General features: G+C 31.4%; 1 protein-coding gene across 2 annotated transcripts in view; it reads right to left on the reverse strand.

The window, feature by feature from the left end:
* Positions 1–25,903, reverse strand: part of LOC148284377 (uncharacterized) — a 472,082-nt gene that overhangs the window by 119,528 nt on the left and 326,651 nt on the right. The window contains exon 4 of one of the 2 annotated variants that reach the window (XM_088241191.1): positions 17,382–17,408. The exons of the other annotated variant lie outside the window; for it this stretch is intronic. The gene's annotated coding sequence lies outside the window, so the exon portion shown is untranslated. The remainder of the gene's footprint in view (positions 1–17,381; positions 17,409–25,903) is intronic. 2 annotated transcript variants of the gene reach the window in all.

Genomic DNA, 25,903 nt, shown 5'->3' on the forward strand with positions numbered 1-25,903 from the left:
ATATTTTCTTACATTTCAGAATTTTTAGGTCTGCCAACAAACATACCAGTCTTAATTTCTTTGATAACAAGTTGTCTTCTTTCAAACGATCACTGAATCAAATTCAATTATAAACACCTCTCTCCCGCCTCTTCTCCTACAAAGTCTAATATATACCATTGAGTCTTTATACTTTTTTATAATAATTTTCTGTGCATAAATATGTCCTAAAAATGCCTATTATGCCTATGTATTTATAAATAAATAAATTTAATTGTTGCAAATTATGTTCCTAAACATAACTAATATTATTATCAAACCTTAATTATGTCAAGGTTAGCATGTATGTATTTTGGAATTAATTTTAGTAATTATAAATTTTTTAAAATTATAATACAGTCATTATTTCATTAATATATTGCAGGTATGTATAAATGTGACCTTACAGAGAAACGTTTGTACCATCTTTTCGGTGTTTCACTGAAATATAAAAGGGTTTTAAATCATCTAAACATGTTTTTATTAATATGTCATAGAAATGGTAGAATGAATGAATATTACAGATTTATAGAAGGAGTAAGTTATTCAAATGACTTCTTTTGAAACACTTTGTCGTTTTCTCTTTACATAAAAAGATGAAACCGAAAAGCTTTCCCGATATAATTAATTCCTAAAGTCTACTGAGAAGGTCAGATAATATCTATATCTTGAAACATGTTTACGTTCGTAGAATTTCGTCAAGTTTAGATTTATAATTTATACAAAAAATCTTTCTTCACAAATGGAACTCCTCTCTACTTTTATTGGATTACGAAGCTTCTTGAATATTGTTACTTGTGTGTATTTTAAGGTTTTCTTTTGTACAGAAGTCCTGGACTTGCCTTTGTGAGTTTTACATTATTTTGGTACACATTCAAATATCCTGAAAATCCTGGGGATGCCAAAAGTTTCTCGCGAAATTATTTGATGATTACCGAATGTGGTTAGTTCGCGAGGAATTTATATCGCTGTTCAAAATAAACAAAGTTATTCCTCGTCTTTGTTTTCTTTGAAGAAAAGTTGTAACATTTCTCAACAGTATCTAGTTAAATTATACATTTACTTTGATTGAACGGATTCCCACAATTTTACTGGCTTCAAATCTAATATTTATTTCTATTTATACAGGTATCTTTGATTGGTTTGAAGAAATTCCCATTTGTCAAGCCCGCTAACGTACAAATAAAATGTAGATACGAAAAGACAATTAAACTAATAAATATCTAAATAACATCAGATACTTACGTAGAAGTATACAATTTTTCTGCTCAGGTCCTTTAAAAATAGTATTCCTCAAAAAAAATTCTAAATAATCATTAAAAAAACGTTACGATGATTGAGAATTGATTTATTTTGAATTTTATAGCGTAGTAAATAATAATTATAATGAACATAATACAAAAATGTTATATTGAAAGTCTTCATGATGTAAATTTCACATGAAATATAGTATAATACTTGATACAAAAAGTAATCGTTAATATGTATGATGATCTCATAAAAATATTTATCTTATGGGTGTTTAAATGTGTTTTATGGTGTGGAGAATAATCTCCCACGTCGAGACTTATTATGAAGCTAACAGATGACAAATAACAGCATCAATCTTCATATTTATGATTTCATAATGCAAACATAAATAATATATTTCTGTTTTTTAAGCTTCTAGTAAAATTAATCATTCAAAGAATGATAGACTGAAAGTCATAAAACAACAGAGATAATAATTTTTATTTAAAAAAATCAAATAAGTTCCCCTTTTCGTGATATTGATGTAGCTTAAGTTGCGCGTTGTATTAAAAAAAATATCATGTACTGTAACATTCATACAAAATAAAACATTCAAATCGCTTTCTGAAAATAATAGCTGATTGATTATATTGCTTTCGGGAATGAAAGTATCTATCTGACGATAAAATCCTTAAAGGGCTTAAATGCACGTCTATAAAAATTCAGACGGACTCAAAATATGCTTGCGGCATTTCAGCACATAACCAAACTGCATATTATTTAATGGAAATCAACATTTTAACCACCACGCATAAAGATGCCACACTGCAGAACGTATATATGAAAGTTAACTACCTTATTTTTTTTTTTCTTTCTCTCCTTAGAAGTTGATTATTTTTATTAATTTTGAAATTGCACTTTAGTTAAAATTTTTTGAAGAATTTTTATCTCTAATTTTTTTTATTAATTTTTTCTACATATTTTATAAATTATTTCTATGTTGTTTTATGTAAATTAAGTAGGCTTTGTTTTATATGATAGAATTGGCTCTGCACTATTCAGCCATTTTACTGGAATAAACTTTATTATAATTTTAAAAAATATATATATTGTTATTGATATTATTAATGTTATTATTATTATTATAGGCAGAATGGAAAATTTTACACAGTATGAAAGTCATCACTGAACCTCGCCGATGACAACTGATAGGCTCTACAGAATCATCTTTGTTGAAAACATATCTAAAATTCAAATCAAAAATAATTTATATGACTATTATTGGTATCCTTATATATTCCGACACTTGGTCACATCAAATTAATTTTTAACATTATATTTAATATAAACAATTCTCGTCTTGAGTGCGTAATGTATTTACTTGGAGTTACGGCTCTTGGCGTTAAATGACCCATTTTATTTAGTTAAATCCTGGCTCGTGATTACAATAGGAAGTCAAGGACATCATACTTCCACCATGACGGTAGAGTTGAAAATAATATGGTTCTAGTACCTCACGGTACATTCACACACGGGCTACTTATCAAACGAGACAAAAATGTTGTTCCAACGAGCAGTTTTTGCTTTAGTTAAAATTAATTTAATTCCTTATCGTTCTGAAGTAGTCAGTTTTTTTCTTAAAAGCCCATTTAAAATACAAAAAACAAATAAGTAGATTTTGTAGTCGAATGATGCAGGGGCAAAATTCTATCCTACTAACATAGTAGAGCATCTAGCCATAAAAACATTGCCACCATAAAAAATAAATTTAGTTATTATATTTCTTACATCTGTTTTACTATCTTCTTGACTGTACGCATCAAGATTTCAAAAGAGCCGGCTTTGTACTACTTTGGTAGACACAGACAAAAATTAATCAAATCGTCTTGGTATTTGTCAAAAATCGTATGAAAATCACGTTCAAGCGAATAGTTTTGCTTGGATTTGATTTATTTTAATTCATAATCGCTTTGAAGTGGTCACTTTTTATCACAGAAGCCATTTTAAAATATGAATGAGAATTATTTGAAGAGAAGTACGGCACGCGGACTAAATTTTCAGCGTCATTTTTGGTTGGATTCAATCATATGACAAACCGGTAGAATATACCGAGGTAGATAGAGATTATACAGAAATTAAATATACCGTCTTGGTATGCACCGACGATGATAGCCTTTGTAATTGCCCTGCAGATATTGTTATATGCCAATGGATTCAGCGCAACAAAGTGACGTTTATTTTCATATAATAGGACAAAATTACATTTATACGAATAGATTTATACAGATTCCACTAAAGATTTCATTTGATATTTTCTTTCAGATACATATTTATATTTATGGAAGGTTTTCAATGTGGCAAGGTGGCTAAAATTTGATTTAGCGACGTTTTCTTGTTTATAATCTGGACAATGCACACAAAAGAGATAGTGACTGGAAGGAAATATTAGAAATAATCATTCAATTGTATGATTAAAAATGTATTTCGTAAAAATAAATGTTTTTTGAAAAAAAGTCATTGTTTGAGGTTTCACATACACAAAAAACGTTGTTTTTAGGAAGAAAACTCTCATTCTTAAAAATGATACAAATCTGCCTAAACCGTCGATAAATTCTATCTGCCTCGAGTGGTTTATGCTTGTTGAGATTTTATTGAATGTCGCACCACTGTTTTTCACTAAAAACAAATAATTTAGATTTACGCAACTTTCTTCTAAGTATCCTTGGTAACTTTTGCCTCTTAAAGAACATAATTTTACGCTTGGAATGGCATATTGATTTTAAAACTGTCATTATTGTTGTTAGTGACTTTTGCCTGAACGGCGACGATGTGACTGTCTCTGGACAAAAGTAAAATAAAGTATTAAAAACAAATCATGAAGTTTCGCATATATTGATTAAATTATGTTTACTTTATGTATTTTAGTATATACTTTTAATATACGAGTATATGCATATGTGTAAACTAGTGAGTATCAATTCTATTTGTCTGTTTTTTCTATAAAATAAATTAACTGATAAATTATTATTAAGTAATTGCCTAGCTTAGTACGGAGTATGCACGATTTTTAGCTGGACAGAGTTTGAAAAAAAAAGTAAATATGATAAAATGAAAATATAAAAAAATAAAAAATATAAAAAAAACTGAAAGCCATACATTCATGTAAGATATCATTATGATCGTAGAAAAATGACGGATGTGCGAAAAATGCGATATTGACTTTTTTTATATTTGATCTTAAAAACGTTTTATGAGGGCTTTATATTCCAGGTTTTAAAAAAATGTACATCACTAATCCAAGTATATACTTTTGCACTTATCGAATAATTCGCATGACAAAAATAAGCCTTTCCAATTCAACTATAAAATAAAAAAATATTTCCTTTTCACTAGTTTCTACAATAATTTTGAATCTTGGCATTACTTCGATAGTAATCTCTTCGTTAACACATTGATAAAATTGTAAACAAATTTCTCAAACTCCTTGGATTTATCAGTAGAATGACGAAGGTCTTTAAAAATACTAAAATGTAAAAACTCTTTACTGCTCACTAGTTCGACTTCATCTAGAGTATGCTTCTCCAATTTGGTCTCTATTCCATAGGATTCATATTGAGCACGTCGTGTCTGTACAACACCGTTTTCAAATAGAAGTGGCATGGTTGCTCGGATTGCAAAGGGGCAATTATTCATATTTTGAAATAGAGAAATCTCTTAATCTATCTTCATTGGAGATACGTAAAACTAAGATGGACCTTATTTTCAAAATACTTAATGCTATAAGTGATGTCTCATCTCTGTTGCAATCAATTTATTTTTACGTTCCCAACCACATCACTAGAAATTAAGATCTGCTATTTATCAAATCTTCAAAGAGCAACTTTTGTTTTTATGCCCCAATGTCTAGAATGTGTAGATTAGTCAGTTTGTCACAAAACTTGGAATCCTTTGGAATAGATCTTCCGGCTTTTTGTTGATCTCTTCGCCACTAAAACAGTGTGCAATGAAGATGGATTGGCATGGGTTAGCTCGAAGTCTTATATGTTGACAGTATTTCTAAATATTTTACGTACTATTATTTTATTATTTATTTATTTATACATTTATTGCAAAAAAAATATATACTTACTTAATAACAGGGAATCTATATAAAACCAATTAATCTAAAATGAAAACAGAGTGTTCACTGTTTATGATAGTCTCCATCTATCATGGCACAGCCTGTTCTAAGATGGAGATTTTCTATCTTCAGAGCATAAGTAGTCCTATACTAATAAAACAATAACATAAAAAAGTAAAACTAAAACTATTTTTGTTATTATACAAATATAAAGTATATATAATATGTAAATAATAAAGTATGATATATAATAAAACAAGTATAAAGCAATGAAATACATAAAAATATAAATAATATGTGTACCAATTATATAAAGTACTACGTTTTTCGATGTACATTTTTTTTTTAAAATCTCTCGCTACACTATTTATATGTGCAGTTATTTTTATTTTAAAATTTGTTTTACATTTTAAGTCTTTTATATTTGGCAATAAATCAGTAAATATTTTTTGGGCAATTACTTTGTATTGCTTATTACCAAAGGCGGTTGATAAAAATGGGACAATACAGTTAATTTGTGTTGCTGAACGAGTGTTAATATTTTGTTGGGTTCTTTATTGCCCTTGTTTGTCTTTGCTACATAGTTTAATGTTTTTTTCGCTCAGTTTTTTGTTCATGTTTCTTCATATAACTGTTGTAATTGGCTTAGGCCGTATAAATTATAAATTAATACATTTATGTTTTTCCATTCTTTCGTCATCCATTCGTTCTACACGACCATACCTACACCAAAATTAAACTACGTAATTTGTAATTCATCTTTGAAAACATTTGGAATTCGCGCCAACATTAATAAATTAGCAAACCAAATGATAAAATAATAGCGAATGAACTGTGAACACGTACATGCTATTGCACAATATTATATATTAAACTGTAATAGTAATGTGGTGTTAGTAGCTGCGCTGGTTTGATGGAGTGTCGGTTGCGGGGAGGGAAGAGGGGAAGGGCACATCTGCTGTATACATACATCTGCCTGGGGCTCGTGACGTCACTACTGCGGGGGATGCACGAGCGGGGATGAAATGATGAAGTCTCGGTGCCACAGAACACGTGGCCATAAAAAATATTCTCAGGACAAAAAAGATGCTTGCCTCACGCGTTCTAGATTCGATTCATAAATGAATCACAAATTCGTATTTGATTCGCCTCAGCATGCTGAGGTGTAAAAGCAACTACGTTTTGGACATGGCATTTAATTATATCAAACTAAAGCACTTTACATACTTTTGGTGAAAAATTTGTTAAAAATAATTTTACATCGTTTTTTTTTAGTTATAAACTATATCTAATAATAGATGGTATATGGTTAAGTTTATTTCATTTTATTACTAGGTATTATTCAAAACTAAATACCAATATAATGTATTTATTAAAAAAAATGTTTTCAATGTTAATATTTAAATAAATAAATTGAAAATGCCGCATATTTTCTTATTTCAATTCTTTATTTATTTCTCAATATTTACTGTCTTATCTTTAGTTTTTGAGTGGGTGATGATGATATACTTTAATGCGATATGGTGTTGAACAATTAATGTCATTTTTTAATAAAATTTGCGTGCATTTTCCAATTAGACACGAGAAATTTGAGCCACCCTTCATCCCTATAGATAGACATCGTTCTTATTTTTTTATTTGGCAAGGTTAATGCTCTCCACGTTTATTTGCTTTTACCTATATTGTTCCGTAAGAAAGACTGATTGACCGATTTTTGAGTTATCAATTTTGAATTGAAGTACAGTAAGTGAAGTAAGTAACGCTTTTATTATACTGTCATTTGAAAAAGATTGTGATGGAAAATACTTTGATATCAGTGTTACTACTTTTTGTAATATTTAAAAAAATACCGTGGTTTATGACACTCGTTGGTGACTTATCCCTCGAGAATATAGTGGCATTTTAAAAATATAGTCAAAGTTAGCAACACTGTTTCAAGGTATTTTATTTCACGAAGATTTATGATGAAGCAAACGCCGATTCAATCAACTTAAAACACATGGATAAACACAAAGTAAAATAAAAATATGGATAATTTTTTTTTTCAATATTTCTTGTATATAAGTTAATATTACACAGTATTCAATAGTATTTTGAGTTTGGCGTTTGTCCAAATTTTTGTAGACAAGGACTGGAATCAACTCTCTGAGGAGCCATTTATGCTAACATATTACAACAGAGATGAAGAACATTTTAGAGAAGGTTATACAGAAGTCTAGGCATCTGCAGGGCTTATAATCTGTCATTGGCTGGTTTAAATGGCCACTTTACATACTGTGTAAGTAACATTCACCATTTTGCCCATATTTGAAGATCTATATTCCATCAGTTATTTCATCTGTTGATGTTTGTGAATTTAAACAGCTGACACCTTTTTTTATGTATTTATATAAAATGTTTTTCATCTCTGATGTAATATATTAATATTAACAACTTCCCAGGGAGTTGAATCCAGTCTCTGTCTACAAAAATTTGGACAAACTAATAATACTGTTGATAAATCCACCTGGTCCACGAAGAAGTATAGAAATTGGAAAAAAAAAGTTAAGACTTCGCCTAGTATATAAGTGAGTTTTAAAAAAAAAATCTTTTTTTTTAAATATATGGCCTGTTGTTCGTGGGTACACAAGAAAATGTTAATGAATTTTTGCTCCTATAATAAATAATGGACAGTTAAATGATTGAATGATTTAATGAAATGAATTTTATTCGCATAAAGGTTTTAGCCCTTTAACTTCAAAAACATTAACAGAAGAAAGAACTGAAGGAATATAGATGTTTAAATATGGGCAAAATGGTAAATGTTACACAGTATATAAAGTGGCCACTTAGACCACCCAACGACAGGTCATAAGCCCTGTACATGCCTAGACTTAAATATTATTTTCTCTAAAATGTTCTTCATCTCTCTTGTAATAAATTACACAAATTTTTGTTATTATCAAAGCACTCGACAAGTACCTAAGCATTAATTATGTATTTTATCCGGGTTCGATTTCCAACATAGCCGACATTCATTTTTGTCAACTGGAGTGTAACATTGATCATCTTACTCCCGTGTGTTTGGAAATTTCCGAAATGCATCGCAATTTAGAACCCGATGCACCATTTGATGCCGGAAAAGTATTGATAGTGACTTTTTATGTTTGTAACTTTTTACCGCCTTTCAGATACTTGTTACATTCTGATATGGCATCAGTCCACGGTGGTCACTGTCCCACTGTCCGAAACAATACATGGCACAACAACTTCACGAGGGATGGCGATCATTAGAAATGTGATGACGGATAAAGTAAAGATACAACGCAGCGAAATAACAGCCAAAAATATTTACTACGCGACGTTATGGATGCAAAAATGAAATTGACCAGGAAAGACATGCCATGACCGAATCCAGCTAACATTTGACGATAGACATACCAAAGTCGGCATAATTTGCGAGCGTGCATGAGAAGATGATGAATGCAAACGAAGTAAGGTCTGCAGATAACGACAGAGTAGTGTGCCAGTCTATCCCTTCTGACTACCCTTTCGGGAAAAACGTAATAGTTTTGTTGCTAATTCTTTTATGTAATTGCTAAATAATAATATATTTATCTTTTATTTTATTTTATAAATATGATTTAAATATGGACAGAATGGTAAATGTCACACAGTGTGTAAATTGACAACTTAAACCAGCCAATGACAGGCCATAAACCCCGTAAATGCCTAGACTTATACCATATTCCTATCTCGAAAATATTTTTTCTCTGCGTTGCAATAAATTTAGATCATGAATAAGTTTTTTTTTAAAACATGTTAAAAAGCGTGTATTTGATTCATTTGGTCTAATTATGTAACATCATAACATAAGTTGTAAGTAAAACCACAAAACTTCTTAAAAACTGCATATTCGCCTTATTTGGTTTTAACAAAACATATGATTTGATTATTGGATATGTGGGGTTCATAGTCCATGATCCATGACACACACGTGCTAAATATTTTCCCCTCAAATATAGAGAGTCATGAGTCCAAGAAGAAACTTAGCGTTTTCTATTGAATTCAATTCATTGCATTCTGCGAAACACGAGATCAACGATCTGCAGTACATTAACATCGTCCCTACCATGGAGATATGAAGAACAATAGAACGTGGACTATAAAGATCCCTTAGGGGGCAGTCAACATCAAGTCCAGTAAAGTTCAGCCAGTTCAGTTCAATCCAGTAGAGTTCAGTCATTCCGTCCAGTAAAGTTCAGTCAGTCAGTCATATACTCAGAAGCAGCATGTAGTTCAAGTGCAGTCTCTTCAACCCATCATCGCCGCTACGCACGCGCTTTGCAACCGAGTGCTGTCTCTTATTCGCCATGTAATAAATACGCATTTAACTGCAACGTCGTGTCTTCTGTCAATCTCTAACTGGGGTAGGAGCACCACCAACCCTCAAAAACTAAAATCCTACAGACATAACAATTTAAAAAAATAATATTTACCATTGAAAGATATCGATGTTATCTGCTCAAAATGTGTTAAATGTCACCATCGGTGTTCAGTTTTAATTTTGATAAATGCGGACCCTATTTTATATTACACAATGCGATGTGACAGCCAAACTATTAATCATAACCGTGGGTAAGTATTGTAATGTTTTATGGAACGATATCCATTTATTGTTGCGTACGACGAGTGACGAAATTAAAGTGAAATATAGCAAATCTGTGAATTCAAATCTGTTTATACGTACATTTACGTACATATAATATTTCGCAAATTTTACGAAAATCTTTCTAGTATCATTTCTTTATCCGCAACTAATAGTCAATATATTTGTGGCGTACAGATCACAGTATATTTCGATGGTTATATTTATTACGTCAAGCCAATGTAAACAGCTTTACACTTCAACAACGACTCTTTTCCACAGCATACCGCACATCGCGTCTGAGGACTCAAGTCCTCTTGGCGGTACCCATATTCAAGGAAAAATATTGCTCGTTGCCGAACGAGGTGAGCTGCCAGAAGGAAATCCTTGTAATCTACAAACCTTAGTATCTTTGTGCCGAAATAAGTTAATTCATAAATAAATAACATGTCCTTCATTGGATTGAGGAAAATAGGGAAGTAAATTATTCACTGACTGGAATCAAACTTGGCCGTGATCAATTCCCCGAAATGATTACTAAACTTTATAAAATCCTTAAAATTATTTTTAAAAGTCACCACATACATACAGGACGTAATATATATGATGTGTTTAAATGTCACCAATTTATTATTACTAATGTTTATATGTTTTTGTCGTATTTTTTTAATGTGTGCCCTTTCGAACGATATGCTACATGCAATACAAAATCTTGAAATAAAGGTTCAGATTTAGGATAGTACTTTACAAGGGTATCTTAATATATCTCAAGAAATTAAATTTTTATTTGCATTGTTAGGCCTACCTGCCCTAGTTCGGAGAAACGTTTTTTGTATAATTTAAAAATAGTTTGACTCCTTTTACATAATTTTTCAATTTCTTGTCTGTACCAAATTTCGTCTCAAGTACAATAATAAAGCACTATTAAGGCAAAATAAAATTTATTTGAAGATGATACAAGCCTTAATGTTTAGCCTAGCCGTGCCTTAAGACACAAGACCGAAATCTGGGAAAATGACATCAAAATTATTTGAAAAAACCGTAAAAATAAATTGGTGACATTTGGGGACGGGCCAGTACTGCAAATTTGTTTCAAATGGCAGCTTTGCCTACATTTTTTTTATTTCACTCTTTACCAAACACCTGTATATCTAAAAGGATCCATAAAATAACTTAGGATAGTAGAGAGAAACTGCATTCGGTATTCAAAGAGAGGAAGAAAGAAATTAGATTAGAGGATGTGTTTAGAAGATTGATTAGAATATCTATGTATATGTATAATATATATATATATATATATATATATATATATATATATATTAAAAGGTATGAAATATAATAAAAACATTTTTTTTTCATGGAATTCACTATAACATATAAATTTATCACTCCTGGAGCTTTTGAATATTGTAGTGAAGATACACCATTTGATATCCAAGTGAGGTCTTAGCAGTGGCAAGCGGTGAGTTTTTAAATTAGTAAGCTGCAAAAGTTCCGATAAAATGTCTATAGCGGTAGTATGGCACATTAAAAAAGTCTATTTTATATTTGAAAAATAATCTATAATAATTGGCACTCGCGGCTAAAAGCTTCAGTTAAAATATTTTCTAATTTAACAAAAAACATTTAATTAACAAAAAAATCATTAAAAAATAACATAGTTGCAAAAAACTGGAACTCAAGAGGACTCGAACCCCAACACTAATCGTTAGAAAGCGACGACATATCCGCACGGCTATTTCATGTACCAGTCAAGTCGTCGAAAACGTGATTTTTTAAATTGTATTATTCATAAGAGTACCGATAATTTACGCTTAATTGTGACTATCGTTACTTGTCTTGAAGTAAAACACTATTTCTTAGTAAATAATGATAAATTATTTCAAAGTATTCTTCACCGAGAATGATAGTTCAGTAATAATTGCCTTTTGAGAAACATTCTTTCATCGATGTTTGAATCACTTTAATATTCACAAAACGGTGTTAGTTATACGAGTACATTTTAATATTCTTTCTGCATAATTTACTATTTACGATATTCAATTTAAATTTACTAGTAACGTTTTACTCATAACTCAAACATTATTTTTTAAGTTTTTTTTCTTCTTCTTCTTTTTTTTTGCGCCACAACAGGCCAGAAGGTCCAATTACGGTGGTGAATATACTAGTAAACTAAGCAACCAGGCTTGAGAAAAATTACTTTAAAAAAATTGTGTTCTCACAGGGAATCAAAACCTTCTGCGCATGAGTCGAATATCTTAGCTATTACACCGTGGAGGTTGCCGCTACATTTTACCACTACATATACACTCAATTTTTTTATTATAAGAAAAGCAAATATGTACATATTTTTATGAACATTTAATTACATAGTAACATGAAAAGTTTTATCAAATTCATATTTTATACATTTTAAAAATATTTAATATTTAAATTATTCTCAAATATAACATTAGTTAACCAACTGCAAATTGTTATTACTTGGTTCCATGAACAATGGAGTAGATATATCAAAAAATAAATCTAGTATAATAACATTTATTATATATGTAAATGAATTTTTATTAAATTTTTTAAGTTTTAATGGATACTGAAAAATAACCCATAATGAAACTGTCATCGTCCGTTAAAAACATTTTATATTTCATGTATATCTTATTCTTGTAAACCGGAAATCCTCCAACGCTCTCTTATCATTGGTTGATACATATGAACTCGTGACGCCATGTAAAGTTTTTGGTTTTCATTGAATATTTTTTTCGTACATTTTCAAGAATTTTTTTATACAATTGAATCTTTTAATATTTACTGCGCTAAAGAAAACATTTTTTGTATCCAATTTCCCATAGGGCTGAAGTTCCTTATTAAAATAGGAATTTTGGGTTTCACAAATACCATGGTCACTTATTTAAATAAATAAATATTTGGGTTTTTTATATACAGAATTACTTTTCAGGTTTGTGGCTAATTTGAAGTATAACCATGTTACAAAATAGAAATCAAGTTTTAATTTAACAAAAATGAATCGGATAGTGGTCCCGAGGCTAGTGTCTCGGACTCACGGCTCAAACGTCTGTGGTTCGAATCTCACTCTACCCCAACTTGATTCCTATTTTCTAGTAGTGAATTATTTACAACTCGTTGAAAATGGCTCTCAAAATGAAATATTTGGGTAAATAATAAGAACGCAAATATTTCTTTTTTAAAAAAGATATAAAGGTATGACCTCTGATCAAATACTAGAAACCGACGCCGTAAAAGCCAGTAAATGTGTAAAAATACAAATTCTTAAATAAAATGCCGCTTCGCTCTGCTTCCGAAATGAATAATGTAAATAATAATTTTCAAATATATTCAAACCAAAATTGTTTAAAATACAGTTCGTTTGTTCAGAAGTGCAAAGGCCCTTTGTAAAGATAAAATCCAGGTGGAGATTTTCGTTTGTATTAACAGGATAAAGTAAGAGTGTGGTGAATGGATATTAAAAGGTATTGAATTCCAAGAGTTTTGTGTTGTTCCTAAATTAACCTAACGTGTAATGTTCCCACAACGTCCCGAGAGTAAATACGCTATAATAATATTTAGGTAGCGGGATAGCTCCAATTTTTGTTTTAGTACAAATTCACCCGTTATGAAAATATTATACTTTTTTACGACTGTTGGCGAGAATCAAGTTCCGCTCCCCTAAATTTGTAACAAGTCAGGGTCGCCTGGGGAAAGGACCGATTGGGAAATACATATTTTGTGCAAAAATTTGGATAACTTTTAATTAATTTATTAATAAGAACTTTATAAGTTTACACACGGCATACAGTAGGGGTAGGTATATTGATGTTAAAAAAATAAATAGGTACTCAGCAACTCAACTAAGGCGGAGAATATTCTACGAATGTATAGAAGTGTACCTCCACAAATGTCTAGGGATGACTAGCCATTGGGTAATACAAAACCTTTTCGATGTATAATTTTCATGACTCAACCGTTTAAACATCCCGATTTATACAATTTATTCATACGATTCATTTTTGATAGGAAAGAGCTTAAATATGTACTGATGCAGATGAAATCGAGAGGTATGTTTTTTTTTATAAAATCCCCAGAGGATGATATTTGCGGATAAAAATTTGGACACGCTCAAAATATTGTGGAGTTGCTACTTACTCATACATAGTTACTGTAGTAATCAAAAACCAATATTGTGGGCTGCAATCAGAAAAAGAATAGCAAACGTTGGTAACGAACAATACAGGCATTTCAAGTGGATTACTAGGTACAAACAAACACTCGTACACGAAGATGGGATTAATCCTTTTAATAATGCATACTCACATTGTTACTTGTAATTTACTGCATTTAGTATTTAAAAACACTCTTTTTTTATTGTTTATTTATTTATTTCTTAAAGTTAGCTTATATCACAGGTAAGTAAACCTTCCGATACTTTATAAACATAACTTTAAAAATTGATTTTATGTACATAAAATCTGTGAATAAACATAAAATATCATATTTTTAATGTGTTCAAATGTATGTAGACAAGGCAGGATTCCAGGCCTTAGACAGTTATAAACTCGCTACTTAAAACAGCCAGTTACAGGCCATAAACCCTGTAAATACCCCGATTTTCATATTTTCTTCTCAAAAATATTTTTCCGCTCAGTTGCAAAAAATGGAAAAATAAATTATTTTTTTTTGAGAGTAAATATTTTCGTTCTTATAATTTACACATATATTTAATTTTAAGGGCCATTTTTAACGAATTGTAAATAACTCTCTATTATAAAATGGGAATCCAGTTGGGGTATAGCGAGATTCGAACCACTGACCTTTGAGCCGCGAGTCCGAGACACTAGCCACGGGACTACAACCCGAATTAAACAATTTAACTTGAGGCGCAAACTAAATTCTAGTGGTTTTATGTATTTATTTCCTATTTCCAGGCCTAAAATAAATAATAAATGAAATATATTGGAATTTCATGTTTATTCGTTCAATATTTACAACTTTACCCCAAAGTTAAATATATAGTGAAAAATTAAGTAAACTTCTTTGTCTTATCTCAACGAAACTGAATGATCATTAAAAATATATATTGTAAGCTTCTTACACAAAGAAAAATTTATGCTAATTAAATTAAACTTTTAAATTATTTTACGAAAAAATGCTAGGACATTATTTTTCGTATTAACATTTTGATTAATCGGTATTCTAATGTGAAACGAACAAATAAAAAATTAGACTTGCTGATTTCTTTGTATTTAAATTTTAAATTTCCAGATTCATTTCTTGCACTACAGAGGGAATACTGTGGTTTAAGTATATTATTAAACAAAGCATGCTGCGTTCATCGAATCGCTTCTGTTGAGTCGCCGCGCCATTTGGGTTAGCACCGACTGTTTTTGACTTGTACCAATTTATCACATTAAAAATCCCAAAAAAATTTAGCGCCATTTCTGGAAGAAGAATGATTAATAGAGGAAGTTTGGCTTTGTCCACCACGACAGAATCTAGCAGCAGCTAATCCGCGAGCGGCGACATCGATATACCGATACAAACATTTTGCTATGGTAATGTATTCCACGAGCTCGATCCGCGGGATCGGAAACTTTTAGCAGCGCTGTTTGTTTATGTTAAGGACCATCATTATACAGTTGACGACAAATCATTTGTTATAAAACCAAAGTGGGGAACGTGAGTAAATAATATGTTCACAAAACGCCGTCTATCGCATGGATTGTATCGATTTCAATAAAAAACTCAGTTTTCATCAAATTATTAAAAGGTAATTCTAAACGAAAATTAAAACTAATTATATATAAATGGCACTTTTATCAAAATGCAATTTTTACGTTTATTTTAAATTGAAACTTCACAAAACTTGGTTTACGGAACCTTTGCACTTTATTGATTGTAACAAATACAATAACAATATAATTTAGGTCCTTTTCACAAAATGGTGTACAAAACAAAAAATAAGCGATTTTTTTTGTTTTCTACACCATTTTGTGAAATGAACGTAAATCATATTGTTATGGTATTTGTTACAATCAATACAGTGTAAAGTTTCCGCAAACCAAGTTTTGTAAAATTTCCACTTTAAATAAACGTAAAAATGGAATTTTACATTTAAAAATTATAAAAGCGCCATCTATGAAAAATTAGTTTCACAATTTCGTTTAGAATCACCTTAAGTGTAGCCTGTAAATTTATTTACAAATACATACATACATCGGGCCATACTAATAATTATCATCATAATCATGTTCCTTTCTGCACCTAATGGTGCATAAGGCAGTGCATCGGTATACCAACAGCAACGTACCTTGATTATTTTTGGTACATGAAAGTAAGATTTTCAGTTTTACGCTTCAGGTGCCAGTCCAGGAACTATGAAATATTCAAGGGTTAAAACACATTTTCAAATAAATATTTCATATTAAACATGTCGAGAATCGAACCTAAGACCTTTACTGTACAGGAATGACTTTACACTGATGATATTATAAGGTAACGAGTATGGTGAACATGATATGTTTCGTTTGTCTTTTTATAATAATTATAGGATGAATATTCTAAAGGCTTTTAAATTATCTGTATAAAAATTCTGAATATAAATATTTATTTTTTTAAGTATCTCAATAATAATATATATATATTTATGTGTATGTGTGTGTGTGTGTATATATACATATGTATATATATATATATATATATACATTTATGTATTTATACAGATTTATGTGTGTGTGTATGTATGAATGTGCATGAGCATGTATGTGTGTATATTTATGTATGTTAATAAATATACTCAATATCTTACCGTATACCAATATACCAATGTGGATACATTTCCTCATTATAACTTGTTATTGTTTCTTTAAATCTTACTTATATTATTCTTACTTTTAGCTTCATTTATATACTTATGTTACACTTGAGTGTATTTTTAATAAATGAAAAAGCCCAATGGGCGTATAAAATTGATTTATTTATACAAATACATATATTACAAAAAATAACGCATCCCTTACTCTATGAGGCCAGGAACCCTGTGTTGAGTTGGAATAAGACATAATGAAAATTGGAAGCACCAAAAATATGAATTAGGTATAACATGAACATATATTTCAATAAATATCTGGATATATATATAGCGGGTTGCTTAGTAGTATATACATGCATACAATATCTCGCAGCAGTCTCCTGCAGTTACGTTTATTTCGTTCTTATAATTTATTAAACTTATTCCATTCTGATGATATTTTCCACTAGTTGTAAATATCTCAGAGGTTCGAACCAGGGCCTCTGATTCATAAGTCTGCGATACCACCACAGGCCACATTATGTTCAGTAAAATAATTTAATTTAGTTAAATACTCTACTGACCTGGCTGAATAAGTGGATTTCCCTCACCTGAAACAATGAAATGAATGAGTTAGTTACATTATTAAATATTATAATGCAAACTAAATGCACTAAGTAATAATGTTTGTGCATAATTTAATAGTTGTGTTTATGTTAATTATTGTTAATTTAATAAATATTACACCTGTCCCTCAAAGGATGAACGGCGGGAGTCACATTGAACAAAATGTTCAGTAAACAAGATTTTGTGATTATTTTCCAAAACATTTTAGTAAAAACAATTATTAAAATAGCGTACTTGGAACAATAGTTTTTTTTGCATAAAAACAAAGTGGCCTTCAGATTTATATTTCAATTAAAAAAAACATTTTTATGATGAATGTGGACTTTGGTGTTTTATTCACGCAAAAAAAGCCTTTGTGATAATTTGGGTATATTTAACTTCAAAGATGCAAAAAGTGGACTCCCTTGTTTATTCTCTAAGGCACAGATATATGTTTTAATAAAAACTTCTTAAATTTTCCTTTATCAAAGTGATTCTCTATATCTGCTTAACTAAAACTTATATTTTATTTGATTTAGAAAACTATCAACATTGCAGTAAATACTTTTTTTTTAAATCACGTTTGTTAAAACACCACATAATTCTTATGTATGCATTTACTATGCACTATCAGGTGCAAAAAAGAGTTTGATAATTATGATGATATTTGTACAACTATTCTAACCTGCAATTCTTTTATCGATAGGTTCGTGTCGAATAGATATAATGTGCCAACAATCCGTAACCTACGTAGTATTTGTTGTAAATATTAAGGAATCGGCAATAGCTCATTGGAACCATTAAACGATTCGAATTAATGTGTTATTATCACGCTACCGATAAACAATAAAAAATATGACTAAACTTCTCTACTTGATATAAATAAATGCCAATAGTAGTTGTTCATAGATTCTACAACTGACATAAAGAATATTATGCAAAAATAGTAAGGTAAATAGTAAAGAATTACCCTTTTTTGGCCTGTAAACGCCAAAATTATTTTGAAAAATAATACTCTTATATGACATCATAATGTTTCTTTTTTTTTTGAGTGTTAATATAAGTTTTGTCCATTCTTAAATGGTCATTCGATAAAAAAAATATAGGCCATCAAAAATTGTGTTTGCTTTTACGTTACCCGCATTATTTTGTTTGATTACAAGCCTTAAAAATCGAATTTCAAGTAGACGAAAGTGAGTATTTTTGACACCTCTTGCTGTTAGCGATCAATCTAGGGAATAAGGCAGCAAAAGCTGCTCGCGGTATTTGCGCAGTAAATGATGAAGATATTACGATTTATTGACCAAATTGAATACATTTTTGGTGAATTTGTTATTGTTAACATAAGTTGGGTCAGTTTTTTTTTTGCAATGAAAAAAAATTACGATAATAAAATATTCTAGTACAAAAACCCATCTATGAGATATAGGGAGAGAGAGAAAGAGAGATAGTTCCTTTCCGTTAATTCGTGTTTTTAGCTCTTTTCCTAATATTTCAAGTCAACCGTGTGAGAAATTGAATCCATGTCCTATTGCATGATAGGCGAAACCGCTGACCATTGATTTATTAGACCACGAGGCTGATTATAATTTTTTTTTTTTAATGAACCGATGTATTTTTTTACGTCAAATAATAGTATAGCGGTCTTTTTGGTTATGGCTAAGACATTTGACTTTCAGACGGAAAGTTCCGGGTTCGATTCCCGGTGAGCTCACGAATATTGGAATGTAATTTTTCTCTATCTTGGTGGTTCTGTGCTGTATTTCACCACTGTACTTGGACTTCCTGAACTGTTGTGGTGCAAATATTTTTTTAACACAATATGTTAATTCAAAACGTTTAAAAAAATAAATATTTATTGTCAAAAAAGTTTAATTTTTTTAAATTTTGTTGCTTACTACTTGGATAAACTCGTCAGTTCTTGAAAGTTGGAGCAAATTTATGTAGTCTTGGTGAGTTACAAAACTTTTTTTCTAAATTATCATACATTTTCATAACAAAGTTATCACTGTGGTTGAAGGACATAATTGAAATTGTATATAAAAGAATTCCTTTACATCGCCTTCCCTGATTTTAGGGTTGCGTAAAAATAATGTCGGTCATTACGAGAAATATATTGTTGTTCTTTAGGGAAGTGTTCCTATTTAGGAAGCATTAAGATAATATTTACAAGCGCTTTTCTCGGATTTGATACATTCACTTCTAAAATAATGATTTTAAAATCATTTTAAGTATATTTTTAAACATCACCTTCGATCGTTTCATTAAATTGAATTTTTGTAGTTTTTTAATCATACTTTATGTAATTGAAAACACAAAAAAAGCTAATTAATACTTTAAAATTTACATTTAAAGCAATAACTTTTTGGTTATTCGTTGTAATAAAATTAATATAAGACCAACTAACCACTTATTTTTTTCTACAGATCGGTTTCAAGGCTACTCAAGCTTCTTTACGAAAGTATTCTTAACAACTGAATTACATTTTTTTACAGTGATTTCTAAATATTACATCGATATATAATAGAGCTAATAAATCAAGTATTTTTGTCAGATTAAAAAAAATAAATAAGAAAAACTAATTCATCATCATCATTCCCTTTCCGTTCTTAATGGTGCATAGGGCACTGCATTAATACACCAATCTCAGCGTATCTTGATCATTTTTGTTACATGAAGGTAAGGTGATCAGTCTTAAGCTTCAGGTACCAGTCCAGGGACTATGATTTTTTTTTATTTAAATGTATACTATATTATATTTAAACGGTGAAGTTACATACGTAGTAACGCTTAGCTCACCATGCACTATTGCTGTTGTATTACATTATTGCTGTGTGATTTACAATAATTTTCATGCTTTGTGAGCTGTGCTGATGTATTTATTTAAAATGTCATTTTAATATAACCTTCAAGATGATTCTGAAAAACGGGATAAAATAGTGATTTCGTTATTTTATGAGTTACTTTACCACATATATGTACCTACATAACTAATGTCGTTACATAAAACTGACGCCTTATGCTGGATAGATGTGACATTTTACCAGACTCGAAAAAATTCGAGTGGTCATTTCGATTGCTTTTTCATAATAATAAAGTAATATTTTAGTGACAAAATCAAAATGTTATTAATATTTAAAGCATTAATTTTGTGGTCAAACATTTTACTTTATGTTATTGAATATTAGTGTATAACTCCTTACCGACTTTTCGACCGACATAGAATAGTCGGTAAGTGGTTATATCCAAATATTTAATAACATTTATAAAAAACAAAATGTGTTTCTGAGACACTGAATACATAAAATGTCTCCCTGGTACGGAACACCACAGTGAAGGAACATTATCTTCAATGAAAAAAAAAATAATACATTAATTGTAAAAGAACAAATAGATGAATCCTTATTTTGACATCGACGGTCGATAAAATTATTTTAAAATCGATGTTCCAGTAAAACACAATTTTAAAAGTGATTGGAAATAGGTACAGTTATATTCGTTGCACATTTTTCGATTCACTAACATCATAACATTTATCAATGTTGAATGGCGAGGGTTTATCACGAATATATTTTGACAACTGAAAGTACGATGTCGCATTCGATTGTCAATATCGAGTGCTTTGGAGCACTCGAGATAAATAACGAATCGTTTTGAATCAACTTCATTCATATGGGTGGTTAAGGAATGCCGTCACCCGTCAAATTACGGAAGCCGTATACGATTTTAAAAATATATGAGTCCAGCATACAGGGTCCGTTATAAAGGTAACGCGCATTTTCTGGGAAAAATATATTTATTGATCGGACCTGTAAAAATGCTTAAAATTCTTCAAAATACTCTCCTTCTGCATCCATAAACTTGCGAAGATGTGTCTGCCACGCCTGAAAGGCACCTTGAAAGTCATCGACGGGAATGTCCCTAAGGAACGTTGTTCATAACATGCTTTTGGATATTTTCCACGGTTTCCCAATGCATTCCATTCAGCTTTCCCTTCAGTTGGGGAAACATCAAAAGTCACACGGCACACGAAGCCAAGTTAGGACTGTAAGGCCCCTGATTACTTTTGATAATTAAAAAAAAAAACGGTATTTTCCTTTTGTTATTTTTTTCTCATTTTTACATCAGCTCTAAAGTGGAGCACGTGGACATCTACAGACACTTCTAGGAAACCCTATCGACAGTCAGCATTCTGGTCATCTCTCATGTTATTGCCACGTCCCTAAGTTTCACCGAAGAAAGCCAAAATATCGTCATCGACAGTTTTCCAGGATGGAGCCCGCAGGTGTGAAGAATGGATTACTTGGGTCCAGACTCTCCTGAAGTATCTGCATCACGTGTTCAAGCCAGTTTCTTTACCTTCAAGACACAAGTTTTAGAAAGCTGATGCATCCGTTTTTGAACTTTAATGTTGGCAATGAAATCGAATCATCTTATACCTTATATTTTCCTCAGGCTTAACTCTCAAAACTGAGAAGTTTGATATTTTGTAAGGTGCCAGAATTTGTAAACATAGAGTAGTACTGGCATAATACAAGAGATTAATAATCAACATTTTGTTTAGCCAATCTATGGGCTAAAGTTTCAGATAGCACGCATTGTGTTAAAGTTGCTTCACCAATTCCTAGACGGATCGCGAGCTCTTTGTGCATGGCCATCCTCACTTATGTGAACTCCCAAGTAGGTAAAGCTCAACTTACTCAACTTTCTGCTCATCATTATAGAGATGGGTTATCATAGTCAGGAAGGGATTTGTTGCACATTATCTAAGACTTTTTGGAATAAATATTAAGACTCAGACAAGCGGAGATTTGCTGCCGTCGGTCAACAATTTCCCGAAGATCATCAATAAAATTTTCAAGAAGAACCGCATTGTACGCGTACTCCAAATCACACGACTTTAGTATATCGGTCAGGTGGTATTGATTTACATAAGATTGAATCATATAATAAATAAGAACGCTGCGGGGACCAGTTCAACCTCACTCCAGTGGAGACCTCGAACCAATCATTCAAACATCTGCCGATTCTCATACCACAATTTCTGTCACTGCGGAGCGCCTTTATTTTATTTGTTTATTTTACTATTAGAACACCTCACTGGGCACAACCCGTGTCGAAGAATTTATGTACTTGAATTATATTATGTTCTTATTTATAATAGTTTTTATCTAAATAATATATACATAAAAATAAATATAAAAAAAAACTAAACATTTGAAAAAGTTCACGATTAAATATGTATATTCCCGCTGGCACTTTGACTGTTACACAAGGACCAAAGGCCGGCTTCATCAAGCGCAGGATAGAATTTCATTATGAGTGCCATAAACATGAGAAGGGTTGGATTATGCCACCCCACTCCCCACACCCCGTGTATCGGCCGACGTTAAATGCTGTGCACTTTATATGCAATCTACACATGCCCTTATTCTCTTTCACTACATTTACTCGAAGCCCATTATATGGCATTATTTAATTCATAGTGCGCATCAATATTTATATTCCTCCCTAAAATAATATTCTTGATATGAGAACTAGTTTATAACATAATAAAGACAAAAGGAGCTACTTCAACGTATTCTATTTAAAAGCAAAAGACATTCGATTTATCAGAAGAAAAAATGCTTTTTGTTTGGTTTTATCAAGTCATGAAATTATTACTGACCAACTTACCGACTTTTCTATATACCGGTTTTGATATGTACCCGCCTGTTCGTCAGGACACTGTTACATCAACATTCAATACCCACTATACACCTTCACCATAGCAGTAGTTGCACAAAAATATAAATCCGACGTGCTGACAGAATACATGACGTTTGTATCCAACACAAACATGCACTGTTTTTTTTATGTTCATTTTGTGGTAGTAATATTTAAAAAGGGGTAGGAGGAAGGAAGAAGAGGCGGTGACGAAGAGACGAGTACGTCTCGAAACCGGTAGGCACAGAAAATTCGGTAAGTGGTTATGTAAAACTATATGCTTACATTTAATACCTATTTTTGGTTTGATGTTTTTTTTAGGTTTATAATATCTTCAATACATTGTGTTTGATTCAATATATATCAGTTGTAATTATGATATCAAATAAAAAATTAAATATGAATTAAAAAGTGAGTTACAATAAAAATAACGACGTTAACAGTCATTTAAAATTATTCTGAATTCGGAGGATAGGGACAAAATATTGTCTTTTTATTTCATCCAACGTCGCTTAGTTTCGGGCGTAAAGGATAATTGCGTTGCCGCTAAACAAATAACTCGTTTCATGTTTTGCGATAATCACAAGGCTAACGGCCCTAAATGATGTGTATTGTTTACTTTAGAATGCAAAAAACGATTCGTTCCGTTTTTGATTACGACTATACATTAATTTCGTTCCGTTCACCGCTGTGCGTACCATAAACACACTTTGCTAAAGCAAGGGGCGCGGGAACAGCGAATCTGGTCACAAAAATAAGATTGACGAGGAGTTTCAAGGTCTAGCTGAGATTGATGTAAAACAAATAAGTTGTAAAGCCCAGTTTAGTCGGTGCTAACGCCACGCCGTAAGACTGGAACAGATGACATCGCTGAATTGGCAAATTCTAGGGAACGACAATTACTGGAGGCTGCGACCTCCTGTGCCAGAGAGCTACTTTTCATTTATTCAGTTGAGTTGCACATAAAATCAATAGCTTGTTTGTATAATGAATAAAAATATTTATGTGCATACATAATTTTTTGTGTTAATGGTTATTATATTTAATTATTTATGTATTTCATAATATATACATTTTTTGTTCACTTTGCCCAGCTGTATGAAACAGTACTTATGATTTTCTTGTTATATTACTTTAATATATATATATTTTTTTACATTTATTCTTGAATTGTTTAAACTTTCTACTGAATATGTTGTAGTAGGTATATTTTTTTTAAGTCTTGTATAATTTTTATATTCTTTATTTCTTTATTTCTATTTTATATTCTCTTTTTTTAAATATCTTGATGTTAATATTATTGACTTTTGAACAGTGTGCAATATGGTGACAATACCTACACACATAATCCCACAAAGTATTGTGATTAGTAAACATCCCTTTTGAGCTTGTTTACAGTAGCGCTCATTGGCAGCTACTTATCCCTATTAAAGCTTACCTACCTGACCAACTCTTATCAGTTAATCGTCAAACATCAACCGGTACCTATCTTCTTTATCAACAAACAGAAATATTACATGGAAATGGATACAATCACCGAAGAAGCAGCTCAAGCAGTTGCGCTATTGCAACAAGGCCAGAGTCAACGTGAAGTCGCTCGTGCGCTAAACATGAGTCAGTCTGCTGTATCAAGAGTTTACCGTCAATACCAAGAGACTGGTAACTTTTAACGAAGACACGGTTCTGGCCGAAGACGGTGCACTTTGGAGAGAGATGACCAATTCATTGTCAGTACCGCGCTGAGAAATCGGGCTCTCACTGGCGTTCAAGTCCAACGAGAGCTCAGAGAAACAAGAAGAGTCCCTGTCAGTAAATGGACCGTCAGGAAACGACTCAAGGCTGCCAACCTTACACCGAAAAAGCCAAATACTGTCCCAAAATCGACTCCAGCCCACCAAGCAGCTCGACTTAGCTTGAGAGAGCACGTTGATTGGACGTATGACGAATAAAGCTCTGTTCTCTTCTCAGACGAAAGCAGAGTATGCTTAGAGGAGGACAAGTCTACAAGAGGCTTGGAGAACGTTTCACATAATGCTGCATTCAAGAAAATGTGGCTTTTGGAGGAGGTTCTACAATGGTGTGGGCCGGCATTTCAATAGAGGCTAAAACCTAAATGGTTTTTATTGAAACCGGCGACCGGGCAGGGGGTTTGACGGCTCATTGATACGTCGAACAGATCTTGGAGGACCATGTTGTTCCCTAAGCTGGTTTTATTGGAGAAAACTTCATCCTCATGCAGAATATTGCCCGCCCACATACTGCAGCTACTGTTCGGCAGTACTTGGGGAGGTTGGGATTCAAACTATGGACTTGTCAGTGCGTAGCCTGGACTTAAACCCTATAAAGTATTTGTGGGATGAACTCAAAAGAAAAGTCCGGGCTAGAAATCCTGCACCAGCTACGAAATCCGAACTGCAAGCGGCACTCACTGAAGAATAGGGTAGCATTCCACAAAAAGTAAAAGATGTAAAAAAACTTATTAGGTCCACGAAGAACCGCCTAGAAGCAGTCATTCAGGCCAGAGGGGGTAACATTAAGTACTGAAAATATTATTTTGTATTGAAATTGATTATTTAAATTCATTTTAATTTGTATTTTCATTGCAATGTTGACCAGATTTTTCTAGAGTTTAAGGTCCTTAATTGTAAATGGTGTTTTTTTCATAAAAACATACGAATAAAAAAAAAAATGCTACTCACTTTAAAGTTAAAATCAAGGACTTTCAGATTCTATAAATTAATATATAATATGAGCTTTAGATTTTACCCAAATCACTTTTGAACGCAAGCGTGCG

Source organism: Micrasema longulum, unplaced genomic scaffold (genome assembly GCF_059751315.1).
Source record: "Micrasema longulum isolate JH-2025_06_02 unplaced genomic scaffold, ASM5975131v1 h1tg000127l, whole genome shotgun sequence".
NCBI lineage: Eukaryota > Metazoa > Arthropoda > Insecta > Trichoptera > Brachycentridae > Micrasema > Micrasema longulum.